The following is a 9,093-nucleotide window of genomic DNA, read 5'->3' on the forward strand; positions in this document are numbered from 1 at the left end:
AATAATTTGTTCTTATTGACAATAATCTGTTTATTATTATTTTTAAACCAATATTCTAAATAATAACCTATCTTATGCAAGACAATGAAAACACATGAAACAATCTTGTCTAAGATACCTTGAAAAAGAGTTTTTAAAATTATTACATACGCAACAATTTTATTGTTGTTATCTTTCTGGGCAACATTTTAGATAATTATTGTCTTATGTAAAATAAATAACTACATTTTACATATTGTTGTCTTACATAATCTAAAGCAACACTTTTCAAACCATTGCATTGTCATATAGTATAAATTGTTCAAGATCAAGGTAACAACACAAGTATTGTTGCCTGTTACTACAAAAGGCAACGTTTGTCATTTTGTTGCAATTTTGTCCGTTTCCTATTGTCATTTTTTTGTAGTGCTATTCGGATTCGGAAAAATAGGTCCAGCCCTATGCGACAGAAATCACGCACCGTGTGATGCTTGTCGCATCGCGACAACTAGGTGTATGTCACGCCAGCCTCGCGCGCTACGCTAACCGATCTATTTTTGACTTTGACTCAGTTTTGTACTTCGATTTTACAGTCTCTACCCCTTTTCAAAGCCTCATCCACTCAACTCCGACATTATTGCAAATACTTGTGCCATATTTGATTATCTTGAGTTTAATTAAATTTAAGCTCACTTTAGCCAACCCTGATTTTTATTTTTCATTTTTTCTTTTTGGGGGAGAAAGTCAGATACCCTCCATTGATAATAAAAATGACGGAAATTTTTTGCGCAAAAATTATTAGTCATAATTTTCACACACCCACATGTACATAAAATGAAAATAAAAAACGCAAGGCTAAAATAGACATAATAATCATAAATATATATACAAAATGATGAGTCAAATGAGCAAAGTCCTACAAAGTAAAAATAAATACAAGTATAGGTACATCTATGACGGCGGAGTACGCAGATGAAGTGGAACTCCGAAAGTATCAAAAAACTGCACAGTCCGTGGAGTATGCTCCTCGCCTACAGCCTGATCAGAAGGAGTCGGGATTGAGAGAGTAGGGCCAGCCCATCCAGGCTCACCCTGCTGCTGCACTCCCAAATGCTGAGGCTGCTGTGGCTGCTGCAACGACGAGCCAACCTCATACGTCCTACCACACGCTAAAGGAGCTGACGTCGTGCCTCTTTAGCTGGTCGGCCTTCCTGATGCACCCTCAGACGAAGAGCCAGAACCCTCTAGTCTGCCACTATAGTCTGACTCTGCTCGACCGCCCTGACTCCCAGCCTAGGTACGACGACGCCTCGAGTCAGACCCCGATCTTTCCCTCCTAGCCTCGGGTCTCGTACGAGTCCGCGTCGGAGGAATAGGATAAAATAGAAAAAACAAACTAAGTCAAGTATAGAAAGACAAATATAAACATAAGAGAAGGTCAAGATAAATACCTCCATGTCGTCATCACCGCGACGACACATAGTTCGGTGGCTTAACCTCACAAGCTGGTAACGAAAGGCGTCCATGCCTCTCGCCATCCTCGTCAGAACCTCACGTGAAAACTGTCAAAGTCACAAAGTCAGAGATAATCAAAACATATGTGCAAATAAGGTAACAAATAAAGTGACTTATCGCAGTCTGGTGTTAAGGGATGGAATCCTCTATGAAGCGTCATGGCTCAGGAGCTAGGGGAATCATCTCCTCAACAAGACCAAAAGTGCCCTGGTAGATGATGGATACCAGGGGAGGCACGAACTCTCTAGTCGAATCTAGCCAAAATAAAAAGTGGTTAGAATTTGCTAGGGGGCTAATAAAGGAATAAATAAAAGAATACAAAAGATACCTCTGCCCTCTCTGGAAAGCATGGTGGTTGGGCCAAACGTGGCAAAAGCTTATCCCCATAACTCCGGTTCGGATGGGTATGACTCCGCCAATCCGTACCCGCAGGTGTCCTAGTAGCCTGATGGGTGTCATAAATGGCACCAATTTGACGAGTATTTAGGTTATTTTTACCTTCTTTTCATAGCTTTTCTTCTTAATAAATGCTTAGTTTCATGCTTTTCCTCTTTGTTTTACCTTTTCTCTCTTATTTTGTGATTTTGTGCATTTTGATGGTTTTTCTAGTCTTTTCTCCTTTATTTGTTCTCTTTTCGTGGTTGTAGGTATTATACGAGGTTTGGGTCTTGATATGGATGGATTACTAAGGTCCTCCTCACTTCTAGGACCGCCTGTGTTAGCATCCGACTGAGATGAGCCCTCTTCAAAGTCGGATGCCTCATCGCTTGAATCATTTTCTGGTTCACCCAAAATCGAGTCATCCGGCGTCATTAGGACGCCTGATGGGTAGTAGAAGACTTCGCTCCTGGGCACCCTGATAGGACTCTCGTCCTCTTCATCACTAGGCAGCCGAGCTGTCCTTTTTGTTCTAGCCATAGTGTCCTGCACAAACACAGACGAATTCATTGGCGAGAGCAGTTCAGGACAGGCGGTACCCCTAGTTCTAGATTCAGCCGTCCCAGGTGATCGGCTAACAACTATTTTAGGTCGTGCCGTGTGTGTTTGTGATACCATTTCTAAGGAAACAAACATAGGCGAAATGAAAGTAAAATGAAAAGAGAGAGAAAGAGCAGGCGGTTACCTTGAAAAGGTACTGCTGGAAGTTGATCGAGCCGACTAGATCAGGCGACAAAAAGCAAGCGGCAGGCGGAAGCGTTTTTTTTTTTGAAGAAAAAGTCAAAAGATTCTCTCGGATTCTCTCAAAGATTCTTCGTAAATGAGCTAAAAAGAGAGGGGCAAAATGTTTATTTATAGAGGGGTAATTCCAGGGACACCATGGTAATTTTCCCAGAAGGTGAACAGTAAAATCTGTTCTACTAGTTGAGTGACAAGTGTCACAGATGCCACGTGGCATGCCACATCACATTTGTGAAGGGCAAATGTTTTGGGGAAAATTACCCCGCCACGTGGACCACTTAAATCAGGACACGTGTCCACCCGTAATTGGTTCCAAAGAAGCCAATAACATCTTGACACGTGGAATCCACAGTAAAGAGAAGGAAATGGCGGCCTTCATAGGCCCAATCCCCGAAAAGCGCCAAAAGAGCAGGCAGCCCACCAAATCTAGGTCAAATGACCTACGTAAGGGCACACTTTTCCAAAATGACCCTGTAAGTAGGGAGATCTCCCACATATGTGGGGCAGATTGAATTTATTACAATATCACTGACATTCTCTTACATCAGAAAAATCTCCTGATCTCGGAATCCGAGAAGATCTCACTTTTACCTTTTTCCGCACTTTTTACTTACTCCAGCACGTTCTAACTTGATCGTAGGAGGTGGATCTCCAACCAACTGGAGTTTCCGTTGTTTTGCAGGTACAAGCGCTTCCCAACCAGTCTTCGAGTCGTAACTCTCTCGAGGGATGAAAACACCCAAAACAAAGGTCAAGTGATTGGAATGCCTAGGTGGAGACCGCTTCCAATCAGTAATATTAATTAATAATTAATATTACAGCTTAATCATTATTGAACCCTTTGGGTCACACCCAAGCAACTAACGATCTGACACGACAAATTAATTCAGAAGGAATTAATGAGTCGCTTGAGTAATATGAATTTAGACGTCGGAAATCGAGCTAGGAGCGTCGAAACAGAGCGTCGCAAGTCGAGTCGAATTAATAAAAGACGAGACGGTAAAATCACTAATTAATCAACAAGTTACCAAAATACCCCTAGCATCATAATACCCCAAGAAATCCGAGTGCTAGGGGCTAACGGTGCTAGCATGCGCACCGCACCAATGCAATGGTGCTAGGTACGCATGGCTAGCTAGCTGGCTGCTGGCGCAAAGCTAGCCGCACGCACTCAAGCAGGAGTCCACATTGGAGCGTGGCGTGCTGCTCGTATGTGCGTGCTTGGAGCGCGTCATGCTAGCAGGTAGCGTTGTGCTAGCATGCAAGCAGCCAGACATGCATGCCTTGGCTAACAGCCCGCAAGCGTGCGTGGCTTGCTGGGCCAAGGGCAGCAACAACCTAGCCTATCACGCACGGGGCAACAGCCCAGCCTAGCATAAAGCCGCCAGCTAGGCGCGCCTTGGTGCCCAAGGCTAGGTTGCCACGTGGCGGCATGAGAGGGCAGCTCAATATGGGGAAGCTTGGGGAGGAAGGCATGGTCCCCTCCCCTTGTGGTCCTTACCTAACCTTTCTTCCTATGAATGCCACTTGTTGATTAATTAGTTGTTAGCTATTTTCTTTTATTTTTGATTTAAAAATAGAAAGGGAAAATTGATTTTACCAACTCTCCCACATTGATGGGAGAGTGGATTTCTCACTTGAGTTTCCCTATAAATATCCTACTTGGGAATTGGGAAAACTCACTTGAGTAAGCTCAAAAAGGCATCTCTATTTGAGAGAAAACCTTTAATCTCATTAATTACTCGAGTAGTGTTTTGGTTCGACTTGGCTAACCTCCCAGTAAGAGACCGGTCGGGGTCGCGTTGTGGGTGGATATTGTCGAAGGCCGTTACGCTTGCAAGGCTTAGCTTTCTCAAGTAAGAGATCCATTGGTCGAGCGAAGCACGCTACAAGGGTGATTTAGTCATTTCTCTAATCTTGTTATTTATGCATATTGGTTATATTAATTGTGAATTTCTCCTTGGGCTCGGGTTTTATTTCTGCGGTGAGTTAGACTCATCGAAACCCAACAGCTGTATTGGAGCCTTGCTCGTTTATTTTTATAACTAAAAAATTTTCAAGGTGTTTTTATGGATTTATTTTTTTTTTGGTTTTATGTTACCAATTAGATAAGTAGCTCGGTTTTATTAATTTTATTTCCGTTTTAATGAGATTTTTGGCCCTGAACCCAGATTTTCGCCCAAAAGTAGTGAATTTTGGGTGGAAACAACGTTCTGGAAAGTTTTCATCCCTTTTAAGCCTGTGAAAAAGCCAAAATTCGACAAGAAATGTCTTTTTTCGAGTGTTTTTCATTTTTGATGAAAAATTTTAAATCTTCTAACCTTGAATCTTAATGGCATATTTATGGTGATTATGTATTTGGTTCTTTCCTTAATATTTCTGCATTTTTGGACCTCTTTAAGCATGGTTACTTTGTAGTACTTAGTGCTTGAAATATTTGTTAAATTTTTACATAATTGCAAATCCATTGCATTAAGTGTGAAAAATTTATTATTTTAGGCTTCTAAGTACTAAAGATCCAATCTTTAATTGTTTTAAATGGTTGGAACTTTGAGTTACTTAATTCCATTTTTTTTGTTGAACTTTATTATTTAATCATTTATTAAGTTGATTGAAATCATAAAGTTTCAATCTTGTGATAGAATTTTAATTTATCTTCATATTGGAAGATATAATTTTCAAAGATTCACAAGTTAAAGTTGGAATCTTTATTTGAATATTTGTGTTCATAATTCCAACTCTCTCTTTAATTTTTTCACATATCATAACTAATTTATGTTGGTTAAATTAATGTTGAGAATAGCCCTATTCATTTTATTGCATCAAGTTGAACCAATTTTATAAAAGAACAGTTCTTGGAAATAATTTTGGTTTTGTGCACTTGAATGAATTTATTAAGTTAGACTTGTTATAATTTTCATTTTTCTCATTAAATTAATTCTAAAATTAATTTGGAATTAATTAAATAAGTCACGCAAAATTCGAAATTAATTCCAAAATTTTAGCATGCAAACCAAGGCAAAAACCACCCTTGGCTACCCGGGCTGCACAGCAGCCCGCATGTGGCTGCCAAGGGGTGTCGTTGCTTAGTGCGTGTGGCCATTCGTGGCTGATGCCTGCTGACCAGTAGCATGGCGCGCCAAGGCACCAGCAGCGTAGCATAGCAATAGCAGCAGCATGGCGCATCAGCAACCCATGCTGTGCGCGCCATGCGTGCTGTGTGTGGGATGTGCGATGCTTGGTGCGGTTGGGCGGCCATGTGTGAGTGTGCGATAACTTGATGCAAAAGGGGTTGATGTGCGTAGAGCATTGCTCGTGTAGCAATGTGGTGCAATGAGCTCTTGCAACTAGGCCATTATTGGCCACGTCTTGATGTGTGAAAGTTCATTGATGTGGTCGGTGTAACGCGAAAGCGACATCGTAACCCACTCCCACGTTCATTGAGCATCAACCAGTTGTACGAGTGGTAGTTACACATTGCACTCCAAGTCTTGTAACTAGGCACTTAGATAATTTTGACTACTTAATTTTGCATTATTTCCCGTTTTAATTATTTTAATTATTTTAGTTATGTTTACTTATTTTAATTAAATTTTTAGAGGCTAGGCCTCGGTTTTGAGCGGCACTTGCAAAATTTTATTTTAGCAAAATTTTGGGTTTACTGGCTTAATTAATTGGATTAATTAAGATGGATGCGGAATTTGGTGGGAGCTTCAATTATTAATTGCGCTTAATTACATAATCGGTTAAACAACTTTGACTAGTTTTAATTAGGCGTGTTAATCGGATTAACCACCTAAGTTAGTTACTAGTTTACGCGTGTTTGTGCATTGTTACTTGATTATTGTTGTAAAATGCATGGGCCATTCACATATAGTTAATGGATGAATGGAATGTATATTCTCTCACAGGTTTTATAAAATGGCAACTAGTAGGGCCCGATTAGGATAGAAAATACGGACTGCGTCCCTCATGTATTTTTGTAAATCTAAATACGGTCTGTAAACCGTTAAGTATTTTTTGTACCTTAATATTCAGATTAGTCCTAATCGTAAATACTAGTATTTGCATTATTTAGGTCATGTCTTGAAGACGGAGGTTCTTGGAAGATGAAGTCTGAAGTTGCAAATGAAGACCCTTGAAGACTCAAGGGGTCATGCTAGTTGTCAAATGCATCACTTACTTATGTTTTCGATATATATATTTATGATTATATATATGAATAATATGTTAGATACATGTTTAGGATTTCGAACGTTGCGATGATTAATTAAGTTCACTTAAATCAACCAACATAGAAACCCTAGGTCCCTAAAATATTGAGTAAAATTTGCCATTCCTAAACAACACTTACCGACCTATTGAGAGTAGTGATGGGCTATGCCAAAGCGAGGCATAACTATTACTCCTAGGATACGTAAGGCATACCGAGTATGCATGTTGGTTTTGGTTATACTCAACGATATGAGTGATGGAGTCCTAACATGTCGTGGCAAAGTGGATAAGTTGTTGAGAGAGCATTAGATGAGACGATTTATCTAACCAAGAGTGGCTTGGATCCATTAGCAAAGGGTTGCTTACCTTAGAATATTGAGTGTTAAGACAAGCCAAAACATGCTTAACTACTCATTAATTCTTTGGATCTTGGAATCAACTGATTCTCACCAAATTAGGACAATTCAATGTGTGAATAAGACGTTTAAATAAGTTTGATGAGTATGCATGATTTCAATCTTATTTAATTATTATGAATGGTTTTTCATTTTAAATTCTTTCAATTGTAGAATCATCTCTTCAACTAACAACGACAACTACCTAATGTGCCCAGAACTTCCCGAAAAGTTACCACTTTCCTTGAACTTGATAAACATTAAGGAGTGGGAAGAAGAACTCCGAAAGACCCTCTGAAATTGCTACCTAAAGCACATTTTCGACATACCCATCCCGCGTTTTTACTCAAAAGGGGTTATGAGCGATAAGACTTACGAGGAATGGAGTTGGGATTGCAAAAGAGTCTCATGACTTATGGCAAACTCCATTCCGGAACAATGGAAGGGGAAGTTCTCCAACTATTTTCCGAACATGCTCCTCAAAGCTCTAGAGGATATAGTTAATTTGAGGGTCACCAAGAGCATCAAAGGCAACTATGATGTTCTCGTGGAGGAAGTGACTAGGTTACTCTCCAACATGAAAATCAAGCCGCCGCAAGAGGGTGCCTTGCCAAGGAGAGGCAAGAGGTATGGGCACAAGTCTACAATGTTAGACTAAGACCTGGAATGCCACTTCCAGCCCATGTTCTCCGAATGACAAGGCTATTCTCTCACTTAGCGCTCATTGGCAAGCTGGTGGAGGATGAGCAAGCTGCTCACATGCTATTGATTTATCTACACTTGGGCTATATCGCATTGAAGATGCGGCTAACTGCTAATCGCAAAAAAACTCTCTTTGATGGAGGTTGTCCATGAGCTTCAATGGGCCGATCCTTGCGCAAGTGATAGACTCAAGCTTGCTCTAAAGGCAAAGAAGAAGGAGTTCAAGAACAAGGCAAAGATGTGATGCTTCTACTGTAGTCGGCAGGGCCACTATAAGAGAGAATGCAGCATGTACCTGGAAGATGAGACAAAGGGAAGAGAAATCTCTACCTCATGTATCTTCTTTATAAACTACACTTGAATAAAAGAAATTCATAAGGTATTAGATACCATTAATGACTCACTATATGCTCCTATTTCAGGAGCCAAGTGAGAAAGTCTTACCAAGTGGATGTGGATATACAAGCGGAAGAAGAAGACAATCTTTCCGGAAGGCTTGTAATCACATAGTTTGTCTTGACATAGATCTTGTTTAAGTTTTTGTTATCAACCATACATTGATCTGTTGGGGTTTGGTGAGTCCGACTCACCGCGGAAACAACCCCTTCCCGAGGAACCACTCTCAATGATTAAAATCACAAAGCATAAATAAATATTCACAAAGAAAAGATAACGAATCTTACCCTCGAAGCGAGCTTCGCCCAAAACCCGGGGCTCTTACTTGAAAGCTACTAGCACGTCAAGCGCCGTGCCTCCGACGGTATCCACCCACAAATGGGCGAACACAAATTTAAGGTCTACTACCTTGGGGTTAGCAAGGTCCGACCCAAACCCGAGTGTTATGTGAGTTTAAGAGTTTTCCCAAAAATTATGGAATGCTCTTTTTAACTTCCACTTAAGCACTTTACTCCAAATCCCAAGCTTGGTATTTATAGAGGAAAGTATGAGTGAGAATTTCTATCCCATCAATGTGGTATCATGAAATTCCACAAATTAATTTAAAGCTAAATTAAATTAAAATTGCAAACTAATAATAAATCTACAAGTGGCATTACCATGTGAGATGGGTTGGTGAGGACCACATGAAGAGTAGGGGACCATACTTGCT

The sequence above is a fragment of the Chenopodium album genome, chromosome 12, assembly GCF_948465745.1.
Source record: "Chenopodium album chromosome 12, dcCheAlbu1.1, whole genome shotgun sequence".
Taxonomy (NCBI): domain Eukaryota; kingdom Viridiplantae; phylum Streptophyta; class Magnoliopsida; order Caryophyllales; family Amaranthaceae; genus Chenopodium; species Chenopodium album.